This window comes from Solanum dulcamara, chromosome 7 (assembly GCF_947179165.1).
Source record: "Solanum dulcamara chromosome 7, daSolDulc1.2, whole genome shotgun sequence".
NCBI classification, from domain to species: Eukaryota; Viridiplantae; Streptophyta; class Magnoliopsida; order Solanales; family Solanaceae; genus Solanum; species Solanum dulcamara.
In genome coordinates, this window is record NC_077243.1 from 69,008,797 (window position 1) to 69,029,348 (window position 20,552).

General features: G+C 37.7%; 1 pseudogene; it reads right to left on the reverse strand.

The window, feature by feature from the left end:
* Nucleotides 1–1,128: 1,128 nt before the first annotated feature.
* The window catches only part of LOC129895706 (plant intracellular Ras-group-related LRR protein 9-like), a 69,662-nt pseudogene continuing 50,238 nt past the window's right edge, over nt 1,129–20,552 (reverse strand).

The following is a 20,552-nucleotide window of genomic DNA, read 5'->3' on the forward strand; positions in this document are numbered from 1 at the left end:
ATGATGAGGTATTTTCTATAAGATTTATAACACATATTGCCTTCTTTTCTCAACTACTAATTGATTCGGTAGTGCGATGTTACAATACTCAATCTAATATGTGCTTGAAAGCATATTTTATATATTTAAATAAAAATCATCAAACTCGAATTAACCGACAAAACTAAAGCGATGAAAATCGCTTAATTGATTTGATTTGATTTCAACATCTGAAAAACTGACTAAATTAATTTGATCATATTTAAAGAATAACTCACACAAATCTAATCATGCATGAACACCCTTGACCATGACTAAAGTACAAAAAAAACTCTATTCGGAAAAATGTATATCAAATTAGATTAATTATATTATTACTTAATCAGATAGTATTTTTGATGAAATTTTTGAATAATAAGGATTCATAACAATTTTTAATAAGGATTCATAACAATTTTTAGTTGCTAGTTGAAGCATGACATGCTAAGTTTTAATCAACATCCACAATTCGATCAACAGAGCCCAAGGTCCCCTCTATATATCCCAACACCAACTCATTCTCTCACACGATTATTTATTTTGAGATATTTTTTTTAAAGTAGAATTAATTATATATATTTCAGGTAAATTTGTCAAGTTGTATGATTTTGCTAGGTTTCAGAAATTGAAAAATATAAATCATATTTAGATAAAATACATTCAAATTCTAAATATTATTTATAGAGCATATGATAAAGTACGACTCCAACTTTAACTTCAAATTTTTTAAATAAAATGAATTTAATTTTTATGAACAAACATCCACTCATTTGTTTGGGTTAGTTATTACCTCTGCAAATAGGTAGTTTTTTTTATTTATTTATAGTGAACGATTAAAAATATCAAAAATAAAATAGATATTACATAAGATGAATACAAGAAGAAAACGTCTATCGTTTAAAGCTGAGAAGAGAGAAGTTGTCGTATAAATAATTTTCATTATATTTAGCCTTATAAAAGAATGAAAAAACTATCAACTTTTTCCGTAAACAAAAATCTACATACAAAATATTGGTGAACAAATTAGTGGCGACAAAAACTGTTGCCGCAAAATCTCTACATTTAGTGGCAACATGTTATGTGTTGCCGCAAAATCTCTACAAACTTGTATCATAACAGCTGATTGAGAAAATGGTCTACACCTGACTTCCCTCCACCACCCAAAACCCCGCAACAATTCCAATAATATTTGAAACAGCACCACCCATTCAGGAAGTACTTCGAGTTATTATCCGATATCTTCCAGAATAATTTGTAGATCTTCTGCCAACATTATGTCAAGCTACAGTTTGATCATATAAGCCTTTACGACTTCAACTCTTTCAACTACGACTTCTTTTGGAGGTATCACAAAAGGGTTTTCGGCCAACTTAAGCACAGTTAGGTTGTCAAGCCGGCTAATATATTGTATCAGGCAGCTCATGGATCTGATTGTTGCTCAAATCAAGTTCCTTTAGATTTATCAAGTCACCAATTGTGTCAGGAAGCTTGGTTAGGTCATTGAAATTATTGCTCAAGTTGATGATCTCAAGATTTGTCAAGTTCCCAAATGAACGTGAAAGCTCATGTAGTTCATTAAAATTCACATCTAAAAAGTGTCAGGGATTTCATCTCACCAACTGAAGTAGGTAAGGAACGAAGCTTGTTAAAAGAAAGTGAAAGCATTTTTAGATTTACCAGTTCATTCCCAATATTCCTTGGCAAATAAGAAAGCTTGTTGAAGCCTGAATCGAATTCCATTAATGACCTGCAATGACAAATGTTATCGGGCAAAGTGATAAGCTTGTTTCGAGAGACATCTAAGATCTTCATACTAAACAATAAACTAGTCGAGTTTGGCAGCGATTCCAAATGATTAGAAGACAAATGCAGCTCCTCGAGGTTTTCTAAGCTCGCAATTGAATCAGAAATCACCGCAAGCTGATTGTTTGACAAATTAAGCTAGTAAGGAGCGAATCTTCCTAAAAGATTCGGTAGTATCCTCAGTTGCCTGCAGGACAAATCAACCTTTCCCACCCTCTTCTTCCCTACTAATGCCGGGAAGTGTAACTTATTCAGTTCATCATTGATGAACTTTGTAATAGATTGAAGAAGAAGAAGAAATGCAGAGAAGATAGGAGAAAGTAATGTATTCTCATATGAATTAATCTTATATGAAAACTTGTGTATACAGGATACAAATTAGGAGTATATATAGACTACATTGACTAAGTTAGAAAAATAACTAACTCTTAACAAACTTTAACTAACTGACTTTTACAGCTAATTACCTAATTAACTGACTTTAGGAGCTTTGCACAGTTAGCCTCATTTGCATAACTAGTCTCTTTTTTAGGCTTATAGCCCTCCTTCAACACTCTCCCTCAAATTAGGTACTCTAAATATGTTAAGAACATCTAACTTGGAATTAAGATATTGGTGTTGGACTTTGGCTAGTCCTTTTGTAAGAAGATCTGCAAGTTGTTCTTTGGTAGGGATATACTGAGCTTTGACTTTGCCTTGCTAATTTTTTTTCCTAATAAAGTGACAATCAATTTCTATATGTTTTGTTCTTTCGTGGTAAACTGGATTGCTAGCAATTTGTAGTGTTGATTTGTTGTCACTGAATAGGTCAACTGGTAGTTCAATCTTGACTTCCAATTCAATTAGTAGTCCTAGTAACCAAATGAGTTCAGACACAGTAGATGCTAAGCTCTTGTATTCTGCTTCAGTAGAGTTCTTAGAGACAGTAGTTTGTTTCTTTGATTTTCAGGATACTAAGGAATCCCCTAGCTTGAATAAGAAGCATGTAACAGACCTCTTTGTGTGTGTACGTGCTTCCTAATCAGCATTACAAAAGGCAGTCACATTTTGTACATGATTACTATTATATGCCTAATTAGTCAATAGGGGTACAAAAGTCACTTCCAGTCAATTATGTTAGGCAATTAAGTCGTTAGGTTCCAATTTTTCATTGAAGGCAGTGGCGGGTGGGGGGGGGAAGTAGTTAGAGAGCACTTCATTCAAATTTAGCTATTAATTCAATTGTATCAGTTCATTGGCATTTATTGAATAATATCTCTCTCCTACTTTCTCTCTATGTGTGTTTTCTTGCAACTCTGTTCAAGAGCTTTTCTTCCATAATCTCTTTAGAAACTGCATAGCTAATCTCTGCCTAATCACAAGGCACTGAAAGGCTGTAACAATTGGTATCAGAGCAGTCGAATCCTTGGAATTTTGTAGTCATAGGGGACTGTATTAGAAGTAATAAAATTAGACATGAGATAGACCAATCAATGGGGGTATTTGAAACAGTTATTTGGTGAGCAACTTCGAGTCATGAATGAGAAGCATGATCAAAACATGGAGGAGGTTCGATAGATGTTCATGACGATGGAAGGGACTCATAAAGCTCCACACAGAGAAGAAATGGCATTGGCTGATTCTGGTAGGTTTGGTGGTTTGTAGTACAGGGCCAATACTAGGTATTCGCGCATCAATTTTCTAAAATTCAATGGTGAATATTTGAGGGGATGGATTTATAAATACGAGATATTTTTTGAGTATGACAATACAGCTGAAGAATCGAAGGTGAAGGTAGCTGCCATACATTTGGAAGGGAGAGAATTACAATGGCATCAAATGTATATGAAAACTCGATTCTCTTAGAACATTCCAGAGTGGGAGGAGTATGTTAGAGCCCTTCGACATAGATTTGGGACCTCTACTTATTTAAATCCCCTATCGAAGTTGGTGTCATTATGATAACAGGTACTATGCAAAGCTTCTTTGATCAGTTTGATGAACTGTTAAATGGGGTAGATCTCATAGAGGACCAAGCGATCAATTGTTTGCTGGCTAGATTAAAACCTAAGATGGCTGTCCAGGTGAAGTTGTTGAATACTAGATCTCTGATGAAAGCATACAATCAAGACAAACTTGTTGAGAAATCCCTAAGACTTCAAAGAACCAGTAATGTTCCTTATCATAGAACCACTTCTCCAATACTATCTAATCCAAAACCTAATTTCAGCCAATTTTACAGACCAAATCCACCAAAGAATTTCCCTGCTAAACCCTTCACTAAACCCACTCGAATGTTAACCAGTGTTGAGATGGATGAAAGGTGGTCAAAGGGTTTGTGTTATTGGTGTGAAGAGAAGTATATACCAGGCCATAACTGTCGAAAAGGAAAACAATTGTACTTGTTTGAGGTAGATGGGGAAGAAGAACCACAAGAAGAGGAGTATCATGAAGTGCAGGAAATGATCATAGTGCAGAAGTCAAAAAAAGGGGCTGCTTGCCAGCAACCTTTTTTGACATTGTTTGCTGAAAACGCGTATGCCTTTTTTGACATTGTTTGCTGCCAACAACTCTTACACGTTTTTGAAAATGCGTATACGCGTTTTCTTTCTCCTATATATAGAAGGCATCTTGCCCTCGTTTAAATCATCCAAAAATCCCAGAAAGAGAGAGTAAGAATACAAAGAGAGTTATACACCAAGATAAATATTGTAGTCTTGATTATCCTCTTTAGTAGTTGTTCCTTTTACAAGAGAGAAGTGTTAATTGTTGTTTTCTCCTTGTATTTGAGAACAGTGTACTCCATATTTTATAGTGAGATCCTTCTACCCCGTAGTTTTTCCCTTCTATCAGTTAGAGGGGTTTCCACGTAAAATTCTCGTGTCCAATTTATTTTCATCATATCAAACTTTAATTGTGGTGCTTCCTCTCCCCAATAGTGGTATCATAGCCCTCGGTTATTCTGTCTGTTTTATGCGAAGATACTATTCGTGAATAGTAAAATTTCGTGAATAGTAAAATGGGGTGAATAGTACTATTCACGTGAATAGTACTATTCACGTGAATAGTAAATTTCGGTGATGGTACAGTTTGTCACGATTGTTCGCAAAAATATTCAGAAACGATCTAGAAGGGTGTGAAGCAAATAACAATGTCGAGTACAACAAAGTTTGACGTTGAGAAATTCAATGAGACTAATTTCTCATTGTGGAAAATGAAAATAAAAGCGATATTGAGAAAAGATAATTGTTTGGCTGCAATTGAAGGTAGACCCGCAGACTTTGCTGATGACAGCAAGTGGAATGACATAGACAACAATGCAGTTGCTGATCTACACTTGGCACTAGCTGATTAAGTATTGTCCAGTGTGGCGAAAAAGCAGACGGCGAAGAAAATATGGGATACTCTTACGGGGTTGTATGAGGCCATGTCTTTACATAATAAAATCTTCTTAAAAAGAAGATTGTATACTCTTCGAATGATAGAGTCCATGCCAGTTACTGAACACATTAATACTTTGAATACTCTGTTTTCGCAACTTACAACAATGGGTTGCAAAATAGAGGGGACTGAACGTGCGGAGCTTCTACTTCAAATTCTTCCTGACTCGTATGATCAACTCATCATCAACCTGACGAACAATACAGACAGTCTAGTTTTCGATGAAATTGCAGCCGCTGTCTTGGAAGAAGAAAATCGGCACAAAAATAAGGAAGACAGACAAGCAAGTTCGCAGCAAGCTGAAGCCTTGATGATGCTGAGAGGAAGACCAATGGAACGTGGCCCTAGTGGGAGTCACAATCACGGCAGATCTCAATCAAGAAGTAAGAAGAATATCAAGTGCTACAACTATGGCAAGAAAGGGCACTTCAAGAAAGATTGTCGGTTCAAGAAGAAGAGTGAAAATCCTGAGCCATCAAATGCTCAAGGGAATGTTACATGTACCTCGGATGATGGCGATATTTTATGTAGTGAGGCAATATCAAATAATGAAGGCAGAAAACGTTTCGCTGATGTCTGGATCATGGACACAGGAGCAACATGGCACATGACTTCCAGGAGAGAATGGTTCCATCAATATAATCCTATCTCAGGGGGGTCTGTGTTCATGGAAAACGATCATGCTTTGGATGTTATTGGTATTGGGTCCATCAAAATAAAGATGTATGATGGCACGGTTCACACCATCTAGGAGGTACGACATGTAAAAAACTTGAAGAAAAATCTATTGTCTTTAGGACAACTAGATGAAAATGGATGTTCGTATAAGACTCATGGTGGAGTCATGAGAATATCCAAAGGAGCGCTTGTAGTGATGAAAGCAGAAAAACTTGCTGCAAATCTATATGTGCTTAAAGGTGAAACACACCAAGAAGGAGAAGCATCAACCGTGTCAACAAGTTCATTTGAAGAATCAACGATGATGTGGCATCGTAAACTTGGCCATATGTCGGAACGAGGTTTGAAAATTCTTGCTGAGCAAAAACTTCTTCCAGGGCTCAAAAAGGTTTCACTACCCTTTTGTGATCATTGTGTTACCAGTAAGCAAAATAGACTGAAGTTTAGCAGTTCCTCTGCTAAAAGCAAGGAAATATTAGATCTGGTCCACTCTGATGTCTGGCAAGCACCGGTGGAGTCCCTAGGAGGAGCAAAATATTTTGTGTCATTTATTGACAATTTCTCCAGGAGAAGTTGGGTGTATCCAATCAAGAGAAAGGTAGATGTTTTTCCAGTTTTCAAAGAATTCAAAGCGCGGGTGGAACTTGAATCTGAGAAAAAGATCAAGTGTTTGAGGACAGATAATGGAGGAGAATACACTGGTGATGAATTTAATAACTTCTGTAAACAAGAAGGTATTAAACGGCAGTTCACTGTGGCATATACTCCACAACAAAATGGAGTAGCAGAGCGGATGAACAGAACCTTGTTGGAATGGACAAGAGCTATGTTGGCAACTGCAGGGTTGGAAAAACCATTCTGGGCAGAAGCAGTCAAAACCGCCTGTTATGTGATCAATCGGTCACCATCAACCGCAATTGATCTGAAAACACCAATGGAGATGTGGACAGAAAACCAGCTGATTATTCTCGCTTACATATATTCGGAAGTCCTGTTTATGTTATGTACAACACCCAAGAAAAATCAAAGTTGGATCCAAAATCTAGGGAATGCATTTTCTTAGGGTATGCTGATGGAGTCAAGGGGTATCGCTTGTGGGATCCCACAGTCCACAAGGTGGTAATCAGCAGGGATGTTGTATTTGTTGAAAATAAGATACAAGCAAAAGAAGGTAGCACTTCAAAAGAAAAATCAGAGACTACTACAGTTGAAGTTGAAGAAATAGAAGAAGTTCCAATTTCTTCTGAAGCAGCACCAGAGCACGAAGAACAAGAGCAAGCTGAGATCGAAACTCCAAAAGTTCAACGGTCAACTAGGGAGAGAAGAGAACCAGCTTGGCACTCAGATTATTCTATGGAGAGTAATATTGCATACTGTCTACTAACAGAAGATGGAGAGCCTTCAACTTTTCACGAGGCTATGAAAGGCCAAGAATCATCTATGTGGGTGGCAGCAATGCAAGAAGAAATTGAAGTTCTCCATAAAAATAAAATATGGGATCTTGTTCAATTACCACAAGAAAGGAAGGCCATTGGAAACAAATGAGTCTACAAGATCAAACGCAATGGTATTGATCAAGTGGAGAAGTATCGTGCAAGATTGGTGGTGAAAGGATTCACTCAGAAAGAAGGCATAGACTTCAATGAGATATTTTCTCCAGTGGTTCGACTCACAACAATTTGAGTGGTCCTGGCGATATGTGCTACATTTGACTTGTACTTGGAGCAGTTAGATGTCAAAACTGCATTTCTTCATGGAGAACTTGAAGAAGAAATTTATATGCTCCAACCAGAAGGTTTTGAAGAACAAGAAAAAAGAACTTGGTTTGCAGGTTGAACAAATCTCTATATGGTCTCAAACAGGCGCCGAGATATTGGTATAAGAGATTTGATTCCTTCATTATAAGCCTTGGATACAACAGACATAGTTCAGATCCTTATGTTTATTACAAGAGATTTGGTGATAACGATTTTGTTATTTTGCTGTTGTATGTTGACGACATGTTGGTAGCAGGCCCCAACAAAGATCGTCTTACAAAATTAAAGGCATAGTTGGCTAGGGAGTTTGAAATGAAGGACTTGGGACCAGCAAACAAGATTCTAGGGATGCAAATTCACCGAGACAGAAATAATAGGAAGATTTGGCTTTCTCAAAAGAACTACTTGAAGAAAATCTTGAGACGCTTCAAGATGCAAGACTGTAAGTCAATTTCTACCCCACTTCCTATTCATTTCAAGTTATCCTCAAGTATGAGTCCTAGCAATGAAGTAGAGAGGATGAAGATGTCTCGAGTACCATATGCATCAGTAGTGGGAAGTTTAATGTTCGCCATGGTATGTACAAGACCTGACATTGCACAAGTAGTGGGAGTGGTTAGTCGATACATGGCTAATCCTGGTAGAGAGCATTGGAATACTGTTAAGAGGATCCTGAGATACATCAAGGGTACCTCAGATGTTGCAATGTGTTATGGAGGATCAGACTTTAATGTTAAAGGTTATGTTGATTCAGATTATGCAGGTGATCTTGATAAGAGCAAGTCCACCACAGGTTATGTGTTTACTCTTGCTGGAGGAGATGTAAGCTGGGTTTCAAAACTGCAATCTATTGTGGCTACATCTACGACGGAAGCAGAATATGTAGCAGCTACACAAGCTAGAAAAGAAGCAATATGGATGCAGATGTTACTGGAGGAGCTCGGACACAAACAAGAGAAGGTTGCTCTATTTTGTGACAGTCAGAGCGCTTTGCATATCGCAAAGAATCCGACATTTCATTCAAGGACAAAGCACATACGAGTTCAGTATCACTTTGTTCGTGAGAAGGTGGAAGAAGGCAGTGTGGATATTCAGAAAATTCACACTAATGACAACCTAGCAGATATGTTTACAAAGCCAATCAACAGTAATAAGTTTATATGGTGTCGATCTTCTATTGGCCTAGCAGAAACGTAAGTGGGAGAATGCAGAAGTCAAAAAAAGGGGTTGCCTGCCAGCAACCTTTTTTGACATTGTTTGCTGAAAACGCGTATGCCTTTTTTGACATTGTTTGCTGCCAACAACTCTTACACATTTTTGAAAATGCGTATACGCGTTTTCTTTCTCCTATATATAGAAGGCATCTTGCCCTCATTTAAATCATCCAAAAATCCCAGAAAAAGAGAGTAAGAATACAAAGAGAGTTATACACCAAGATAAATATTGTAGTCTTGAGTGTCCTCTTTAGTAGTTGTTCCTTTTACAAGAGAGAAGTGTTAATTGTTGTTTTCTCCTTGTATTTGAGAACATTGTACTCCATATTTTATAGTGAGATCCTTCTACCCCGTGGTTTTTCCCTTCTATCAGTTAGAGGGGTTTCCACATAAAATTCTCGTGTCCAATTTATTTTCATTATTTTCATCATATCAAACTTTAGTTGTGGTGCTTCCTCTCCCCAACACATAGAAGTAGGAGATGGGACTTTAGAGGGGGCACAAGTCTCGATTCATGCCTTGTCTGGAGTGCATGACTATAGAACTATGAAAGTTAGAGGATCTTTTAAGGGAAAGGTGATACATATCTTGATTGATATAGGGAGTAGCCTAATTTTTTGGATTATGAGAGCGCCAATAGGCTAGGAAATCCCCTGAAAGTCATTCATGTTGTCCTTGTGGCTGTAGCTAATAGCAAAAAGATTGATTGCTCTCACATATCTGATGGATTTTCTTGGAAGATGCAAGGTGTGTAATTTTCCTCTGATATGTTGATCTTGGCATTAGGGGATATGATGTAGTTTTGGGAATACAATGGTTGATCACCTTGGGTGACATAAGGTGGAATTTCATGCAACTTAAAATGGAATTCATGGTAGGGAAGAGAAAAGTGTCCCTGAGGGGAAGTCAACCAGCTAAGACACAGTGGGTTGACAATAAACACATCCAGAATTTAATGCAGAAGCCAGCACAGTTGTCCATAATGGCAGTAGCAGTGGTGACACTCAAGCAACCTGAGGAGAAACACACATCTGAGATCATACTGAATTCTCAAGAGGTGAGTATCCTTATTTATGTCCAGTCCTTAGTTGATTAGTATGCCCAGATTTTGAAGACCCCCACAGTATTAGCACCTCATAGGAGGCATGATCACAAGATAGTCTTGAAATAAAGCACCTTACCTATCAATAGATACCCCCACTATCCAGAAACATGAAATAGAGAAGCACGTGCAGGAAATATTGACTTCTGGAGTTATAAGACCAAGTGTGAGCCCTTATTCATCCCCCATAGTCATGGTAAAGAAGAAGGATGGCTCTTGGAGAATGTGCATAGATTATAGGGAGTTCAATAAGTACATTGTCAAGGATAAATTCCCAATTCCTGTGATCGAGGAACTGTTTGATGAACTTGGTGGAGATCATCTTTTTACTAAATTGGACTTACGATCTAGTTACCATCAAATCAGAATGAGGGATAAAGATATAGATAAAACAGCTTCCAGGTCTCATCATGGACACTATGAATTTGTAGTGATACCCTTTGGTATGACAAATGCACCCTCTATATTTCAAAGTCTGATGAACCATATTTTTCAGCCTTATCTCAGAAAATTCATCTTGGTTTTCTTTGATGACATACTACTGTACAGTCCCTCTATGAATAGCCATTTGGATCACTTGGAGTTGACCTTAAGAGTTTTGAAGCAAAACAGTTTGTATGTTAAACTCATCAAGTGTTCTTTTTCCCAGCCTAAAGTAGATTACTTGGGACACATTATCTCTTCTGATGGGGTAGCTGCTGATCCTAAAAAGGTTGAAGCTATGTGAACTTGGCCATCACCTAAGATAGTGAAGGCACTTAGGAGATTCTTGGTACTCTCAGGGTACTATAGAAGATTTATTAATGGTTATGGTATTATTGCAAGACCTTTGACTAACCTACTGAAGAAAGAAACTTTTAAGTGGTCAAGTGAGGCCAAAATAGCTTTCCATAAGTTGAAGGAAGTTGTAAGTTCTCCTCCTGTTCTAGCACTACCTAACTTCAATTTAGAGATTCTTATTGAAGCTGATGCATGCTCAATAGGGGTAAGGGCAGTCTTGATGAAATAGGGTCATTCTTTGGCATTCATGAGTAAAGCTTTGGGGCCAAAACACCCTTCTCTATTTGTATATGAGAAGGAGATGTTGGAAATTGTGTTGGCAGTGCAGAAATGGAGACCATACTTGATTGGTAGGAATTTCACAATCAAGACAGACCATCAAAGTTTGAAATATCTTATAGAGCAGAGAATCACAACTCCTACCCAGCAGAAGTGGCTGACCAAGCTTATAGGATATGACTATTCTATTGCATACAAAAAAAGAAGCGAAAATTTAGTTGTGGATGTACTATCTAGAAGAAGTGACAACCAACTTCAGTTAAAGGCAATTTCTGTGGTCACGGTTCAGCTATTACAATAGGTGAAGGATTCCTATTAAAGGGATGTCTATATCATGAAATTACTCCAAACTATATCTGCAAATGGTGCTTGCAAATCTTACTATTCCTGAAAGATGGGTTGTTATATAGGAAGGACAAGTTGATGATAGATAATGAGGCAAAACTAAAGAAAGAAATGCTGCATATTTATCATGACAATGCTTTGGGTGGTCACTCAAGTATGGAAGCTACCCTCTAGAGATTGAAGAGTTTTTTCTGGAAGAGAACAAAGAAAGAGGATTTTCAATATGTGAGGGAATGTGTAGTCTGCCAATAGAACAAATCTGAGCATGTGGAATCTCTGGGTTCAATCCAAACCCTACCTATCCCTGAAAGAATTTGGCAAGACATCAGTCTTGATTTTGTCGAAGGTCTTTCCAAAGCTAATCTAAATTCATTATACTGGTGGTAGTTGACAAATTGAGAAAATATGCTCATTTCATTGGTCTATACCATCCCTACTCAGCAGCTGACGTTACTCAATTATTCTTGAATCATGTCTATAATTTATAAGGCCTTCCTCAGACCATTATGAGTGATCGGGAAACTATATTCTTGGGAAAATTTTGGCAGGAATTGTTCAGCATCCAAGGTGTGGCGTTGCATCATTCCTCAACTTACCATCCTCAAACAGATGGACAAATAGAGGCAATGAATAAGTGCTTGGAAGGATATCTTAGGTGTATGTGTGGTGACAGGCCTAAGGAGTAGATTTATTGGTTATCAGTGGCTGAATGGTGGTATTATACCAACTTCCACTCATCCACTCATTTGACCCCTTATGAGGTGGTCTATGGACAACACCCTCCTCTTCATATTCCCTACTTCCCTCAATGATCTATTATTGAGGCAGTTGATAGAAGTTTACAAGCAAGGGAAGAAACCATTAGACTTCTGAAACACCATCTCTTGATGGCTCAACAGAGAATAAATCAGGAAGCTGATAAAAAAACATCTGAAAGGGTTTTTGAGGTTGGTGATCTGGTTTACGTGAAGTTACAACCTTAATAGACAATTGTCCTTATGGGGTCACTCCTACCAGAAACTTGTTCCTAAGTATTTTGGGCCTTTTCCAGTACTTAAGAGAATTGGTCAGGTTGCTTATCACTTGGGGTTGCCACCACATGCTAGGATTCATCATACCTTTCACGTATCGCAATTGAAAAAGAAGATTGGTTCTAACCCTGTTGGCCCACACCTTCCGATTACCCTATCTGCTCATGGAAATGTTCTATTGGAGCTTGAGACTATTCTTGATCATAGGGTCATGTCCAAACACAATTGATCTATCACCCAAATCTTAGTGAAATGGATTAATTGTGCTCAGAAGGACAGCACTTGGATGGATTTACATACACTATAATAGTAGTTCCCTCTGTTCAATTCTTGAGGTCAAGGATGTGTTTGATAGGGGAGTAGTTGTTATATGACTAATTAGCCAGGAGGAGTACATAAGTCACTTCTAGTCAATTCTGTTAGGGTTAAGTCATTAGATTCCAATTATTAGTTGAAAGCAGTGGAGGAACAGTAGTTAGATATTACTTCATCCAAGTTTAGCTATTAATTCAGGTTCATTGGCATTCATTGAATAATATCTTACAGATTCTCTCCTACTTTCTCTCTCTGTGTGTTTTCTTGCAACTCTGTTCAAGTGTTTTTCTTCCATAAGCTCTTTAGGAATTGCGTAGCTAATCTCTCCCTAATCATAAGGCACTGAAAGGTTGTAACAATTACTTGACATAAGTATACCTTGATCAGGCTGTGACTTTATGTACCTGACAATTCTTAATGTTGCTTCCATATATGACTTTTTAAGCTACTGAAGATACTGATTTAGAGTTTGTACACTGTATGAAATATCAGGTCTTGTAACTGTTAGATACAACAGTTTGCCTATTAACCTCTGATATGAACTAGCATCAGGTAATAAAGGGTCTTCTCCATTGTTGTTGGTTGTATACTCATCATATTATCTTGTTGTCAGTTTGACATTTGTATCTATAGGAGTAGGCAATGGTTTAGAACCTGCTAGACCAAGTTCAGATATCACCTCCAATGAGTACTTTCTTTGATGCATCAATATGCCTTGATCAGATCTATCAAATTCTATTCCAAGAAAGTATTTTAGGTTTCCCAAGTCCTCCATTTTGAACACTTTCTATAGTTTTTGATTTGTTTCCTCAATTAACTTCAGGCTATCTCCAGTTACTAGCATGTCATCAATATAGACCAATACTATTACAGTTCCACGTTCAGATTTTTGCATGAAGAGAGAGTGGTCATACTAGCTACTGGAAATTTGGAAGGGAGGTTTCGATTTGTGAAGAGGAGAAGTCATAATTATAAGGACTTCATGTAAGCCTAAGTCTATAAGGACTTGGTGGTTACAATTCTAAATCCAATACGGAATTGGATAACCATCAAGTGTAAAGTTCATAAAAGTATTTGATGACCAATACCACTTCTACTATGTTATATCTAATCATAATAAAGAATAAAATAATCTCATTAGGTATTAAAATATTTTAAAAGAATAAATAAAATAATTAAATTTAATAAAAATTAAATTGGATTGGGTCTTGACTCGTTCTATGACACATTACTTGACACATTTTAATTCAATCCATTTTGATCAAAGCAAATTTGAGTTGGATTGGATCTTGATTTGTTTATTTTCAATGGAAATAAAATTATTAACTCCAACAATTAAGAGGTCTACTACAAGTATTTTTATGATTGAGTTAAATATTTCATATTTTGATTTTAAGTTTTTCGTGTACATATTTATCGAAAAATATTTTACATTTTTTAAGTTTAGATATTTCTAATGAAATTTCTAACTGTGTCACTATCCAAAGGGATAATAGGACCCGACAAAGTAAAAATATGTAACTAAAAATTTGGATAAAAGTCTTGAGGTAACTTTTATGTTTTCCCCTTAATATGTTGTTGCTCAATAGTCAGTGGCGGATCCAGAAAATTCATTAAGGGGAGTCAAAATATAAAGTAAAAAGATAAATGCTGCTAGCAGGGGTAGAACACACAACCTCAAGCAACTTTTGCAACTTCTTAGTCACTACATTAAACCTTCAACTTGTGTATGCTTAAAGCCCTTACTCAAGAGGTCCTGGAGTTGCAACTTAAGCTTCCTCAACTCAATTAGAACCATCCGATATGGTGAAATAGAGACTGACTGTATACCCGATTCAACATCAATGCAAAAATCAATATCACGCTCAGGAGAAAGACAAGGTAGATCGGTGGGAAAGACATTAGGGAACTCTCGAACCACAAAAATTGAATCAACAGCAGGAGTGTCAGCATTATTGTCACGAACATAAGCAAGATAGGCTAGACACCCTTTTTCTTCTAACCGTTGATCCCTAAGGAAGGAGATCAGAACACATGGCACATGACTGGCTGCTCCTGCCCACATGATCGGAGAAATACCTAGCATACATAGAGTAACGATCTTGGAGAAGCAATCCAAAATCGCATGATGAGTAGACAACCAATCCATGCCTAGAATCAAGTCAAAGTCTACCATATCTAGCATGATCAAGTCTTCTCTAGTATCATACCCCAATATGGTCACCACACATGATCGATACACTCGATCAACTATTAAAGAATCACCTATAGGGGTAGCTACACGTATAGGCACATATAATGGATCACACAACATATCCCACTGAATAGCATAATGAGTAGACATATACGAATAACTAGGCCCCAAATCAAATAAAGCATTAGCAGGCTGATGAGAGACGGATATCATACCTGTGATGATGGCATCCGAAGCCTCCGCCTATGGACTACCCAAAAAAGCATACATACAACTGTGTCCACCTCTACCACCTGTCTGAACTGCCTGGGAACCACCCTAGTACCCTGAGTATCCCCTCTGCTTGGGGGCCTGAACCTGCTGACTCTGGCGTCTGCGGTGGCTGATAATAGGAAACTCTCTAGAAAAATGGCCTATCACACCACACTCATAGCACACACCCTTGAAAAAACCTATTTGTGATGTCCCAGCTGAACCTAAGTGGACACCCTATTCTGAATACCCAGAAGTCTCACCTAGAGAAGACTGACCCAAAGTCTGGCTGCCCTGACCACCGACACCTACCAATCCCCCATCAGTAAGCTGTAAGGATGCCTGAACTGGCCTTCTAGGTGGATACTGTTGTAGATGACCTTTATCAAAAGAACCTCTACCATGCAACAAATATCCACTGAAACTGCCCTAACGGCGAGGCCTCTTATCGCTGCCTCTGTAAGCCTCACGACGAATAGCCTCAATAGTACAGGCATGATATACTATCCCAATGCAATTATCTACTCTTTAAAGGGACAGATAACCCTCTGAAAAATTGGTGTACCATCTCCTTTGTTGTCGGCATAATCATGGTAGCGTGCCTAGATAACTCATGGAACCGAGACTCATACTCTATGACCGATCCTTGTACCATCATTGTATACTTATTCTGTAGCCTCTCTCTCAAACTGCAGGGTACGTACTTCTCAATGAAAGCCTCAAATAATTGATTCCATAAAATCAGCCGCGATCTTGTGGGTCTGCAGCTAAGGTAGGATCTCCACCACTACTTTGCTGGTCCATCCAGCTTAAAAGTAGTGTAATCAACTTCAGGGGACTCCACCAACCCGAGGTTGTGCAACCTCTCCTGGAAACTAACCAAAAATCATGGGCATCCTCACCCGTAGCACTGGAGAACCTGTGGGACCTAATATGATAAACCTCCCCAACATCTTCTGCTCCTATGCAGTCATAACTAGCCTAGCTGTCATGTGTTGAAAAATTGTATGAATAGGCTAAATCACCGGACTGGGAGTTGTAGTAGGCTGTAGTACTGGAGTCTGATCATACTGTGCCCCTGCCTATCTTAAAGTCTAAGCCTCCTCTCGGAACTGAAGTCCGACTGAAGTACTAGGCAGTGTCCCTACTTGGGACATACCTTCCATGAAGCTAAGGATCTAGGCCAAAGTATCTTGTAACACTGTTGTGGCCACGAATCCTGGTGGGGGTTGGGCTCTATTTACCTCCACCGGCTGGTGCTCAAATTGCTCGACCTCTATGTATGGCCTCGGTACTGGTGTTGCAGCCTACACTCTACCCCGACCTCTGCATTGACCTTGACCTCTACCCCGACCTGAGGCTCTATCTGCAGGTGAGGGGGTCCTCATCCACCCTGAGTAGATCACATCTTCTCCATCTAAGAAAGAATAAAACAAATAGGATTTAGAGGTGTTCATCATCATTAGTGCACGATCAGAAACAATAGTGACTTAATTCCTAACAATTTCCTATAGCCTTCCGAAGATTGAATATGGACATCATCGTACAATTCTGCGGAACTCTACTAGACACTTACTCCTAAACTAGTAAGACCAGTGAACCTAGTCTTTGATACCACTCTGTCAGGACCCAAATCCGAGCCATGATGGTGCCTATTATACCCCCCGAGTAGGCTACCCAAACCTAACTCAAGCAGAAGTCCAACCTCAATTTAAATATATAAATAAATAATAACTTAAGAAGGCGGAAGTAAGAAGAATATAACAAAAGAAATCTAATCAAGGTATAGATATATAAATACGATAAAAATATATATATATAAAAGGTCCGAAAGTGACCAAAAATGGCGAACTGATGCTAGATCAACTCCGGACTTGATGTCACATATATAAGAGATACTAAGTACAAAAGCTGACAATATCTATATACAATATAGAAATGACTGTCCAAAGTGCAAAATATAAGCCAGTACAAAAGAAGAAAAGTAGCAAGTCTCCAAACGTTGGGAGCTCACCACAATTCGGATCTGGCACCTCCACGGATGATCAGGCGCGATCTGGGGGTAGCTCGAACTGAATATTGCATCAAAAAAATACAGAAGTGCAATATGAGTACCAAAACATGGGGTACCCAGTAGGCATCATAGGACAACTGAGCTCAGAAAGAAAGAATATACATATATAAGCAGCACAATGATACTAATCATAACATAAATGAGTCATAAACTACAACTAAAGGTGCATCAAGGTACGAGGAGAATATACAAATCAAATAAACCCAACTACAACAGGTAACCACAATAATTAACTCAACTCATAAAATACTAGAAGAGCATGTATATATAACAAAGCGAATCAGTAGTAATAATTCCAAAAGTATCATAGAGCGCCCGAAATAACCCTTGAGCTCATCAATATTAATGTAATAACTTGGAATGTGTATCAACGGGTCACCCAAAATTCACACCTCAAGCTTATCAATGGTAAATATAATAGTGTAGCCCAAAGTCAATAAAAGGACCGCCCGAAATTATACCTCAAGCTCATCAAAATCATGCAGTGCCATAAACAAGATATCACTAGTATCTTCTTCAACTCCTTATACTTATCCATTAACCAAAATCTTAGTATCATCATTTATTCTTTGATTAAAAGGATTTTAAATATCGGCGGGGTAATCAAGGTAAGTAACATGTCAAAAATCACATAACACTTAAAGCCAGGTAAAAACTCTGCCGAAGTAATCAATTCACTAACCTGAGACTCCAGTTTACCAAAAGTATGGCCTAGGACCAATCATTTCAATGCCATAAGGAAGTACGACATAAGCATAAGCCGAAAACACAATAAAATGGGCAACTAAAATCAAACAAGCCAAACAAGTGGAATATTATGTTCAAGTCACCTAGAGGCAATTTCTAAGGATTCAAAGTGATGTAAACAGTCAACAAAGCACCTAAACTAAGGCTCCAATGACTAAAATTCAAAATAGCTACTAACGATGCCATGGACTCCTAATTTACTCAAAAAGACTACCAACACCTCGAACCAACCTAGTCATACAATACTACTCATAATATACCAATTCTAACCGTACCAAGTCTAAAGAGAAGAAGCCATAGCCTACCTCAAGGGAGAAATCGCACACGAATTACTTCGGAGATTTTCCTTTCTGGGCCACCTTTGAATGATGTCACTCTATAAAATTATCGTAGAACACATCAAACAAAGTCAACGATACCCATATTACCATAGTTAAAAATGAAATCAAAATTAGGTCAAAATTCAATATTGGGACCCCCACATAAAATTAAAAAACCAACTCTATCACAAGGTTTCAAATAGCTCAAGGAACTTGTGCCCCAAAATGGACACATTCCGAGCACCGGAAGGGCTCAAACCAACCCCACTAAAATCAAGCCTTAGAATGGTCAAAAAGTGAGAAACAATGAATTTATGTGAGACTTACGAGGATTTTAGGATGATGAAAGGTTCCGAACGTCCCCGCAATAATTTCCAACACAATGCAATAAGAATCAATGAAAATAACCAAGAATTGCTCTCAAAAAGTGAGTTTCTAAGTGTTGGAAATGAAGAAAATATATCCAAAAATGGGTCTTAAATACCACTGGACTATTCAAAATTGCTCTTCGGGATCGCGAGACCCAAGTCAGCAATCGCGAGCACTGAACAAAACTACCTTTCGCGATTACGGCACTCAGCCCCGCGGTCGCGATGACCAAGGAGTCTGTCCTTTGCGATCACGGCCCTTGGCTTTCAAACGCGAAGAACAAGAAGCCCTACACCAACAGTTCAGCTAGTGCTAACTTTGAAGGATTGGGATTTCTCCAGTGGGGGTCCAAAATTCATTCGGAATCCCATTAACCAGAAATAGCATTCTAAACTCAATGGAAACGATGAAATGACCAACGGAGGCCATCTCATTGAAATATTGACCAAAGTTAAACTTTCAAAGGAAAGCACATAAAGCGTTCAAATGGTCAAAAATTTAATTTGAGCACCTCGAAAACCAAACCAAAGGTCATTCTAGATCAAACTCAGTGTATCAAAGATAACCGCACTGACAGAATTTTTATTCGAGCGCGTTTACTCAAAATGTTGACTAAGTCAAACTTGGTCAAAATATTAAAGTTAAAACGGCAAATCGTACAAACTCAAAATGAAGACTCCAAAACCCAAAACAACCTACCTTTTAGATCAAAATGCCTTCCATAGCTAGTGGAACCTTCGGAATTCCCATACGACAACCGATTTTTTTGATGTTGACTAAAGTCAACTCTTATACTTAAAGCTTCTAAAAAGAGAAAAATTCGCACCAAGCTCATCCAACCACCTCGAGGAGTGTGCCACCCATTCCAACATCATATAAGAGCTATAAATTAGCTATGAAAAGAGGTAAAATGGTAAAAACACGCAAACGTACAGAAATGATCTTGGAGGTCATTCATATACTTTCAAATAATTATGTATATTTCCATTAATTAAAATTTTTTTACCATATTTTAAGTTAGATACATTGAGATACATCATTCTTTAAAATTAGCCTACAATAGATTTCTTAATTATCTACCCACGTAATTTTCTCCATAATTTATGCATTTACTCCAAATCAATCCACTCTTTCTCCTAAATTTTTCCTCCCAAGTTATATATCATTCTCTCTCCTCCTTCCCCCTCACCTCCATCACTGCACTTTCAACATATAAAAAGAGTCCAATACTACTTTTGTTCTCTCCTTTCACTAATTTGTTACATAAATTCATGGCATAATACATAAATATACTCTTTAACTTGGTTTCACCTGATATCTATGCCCTCCAATTTTGGGTGTGCACAAGTAGACACTTAAACTTGTATAAAATTGAACAACTAGACATACGTTTTCTGCATAGAATAATACACATAGGACACCACGTAGGACACAAAATTGCCATGTAGGATGCCATGTAGGACGAACGTGTCTATTTGTTGAAGTTTTGGATAGTTAAAGTGACAACCTGTGCACTAGTAAAGTTAGAGGTCATAGTTGTCAGTTGAAGCCAAGTTAAGGATCATATTTATGTATTATGTCTAAATTTATCTATCTATCTATCTATATATATATATATATATATATATATATATATATATATATATATATATATAAGTGTGGAGTGCTGCCACTCTTATGTCATAGCAACATCAAAAAGCACGAGCCGCTTAGATCCTTCAACATCTTGGGAGGATTACCCTTTGTTGATAGTTTTTAGTCCTACTTCGAGGCTTATTGTTGTTCAAAAAATGGCATAAAAATTACACTACTGACTATTTTCTATAATTGACCAATTGCGATTTTTGATATCAC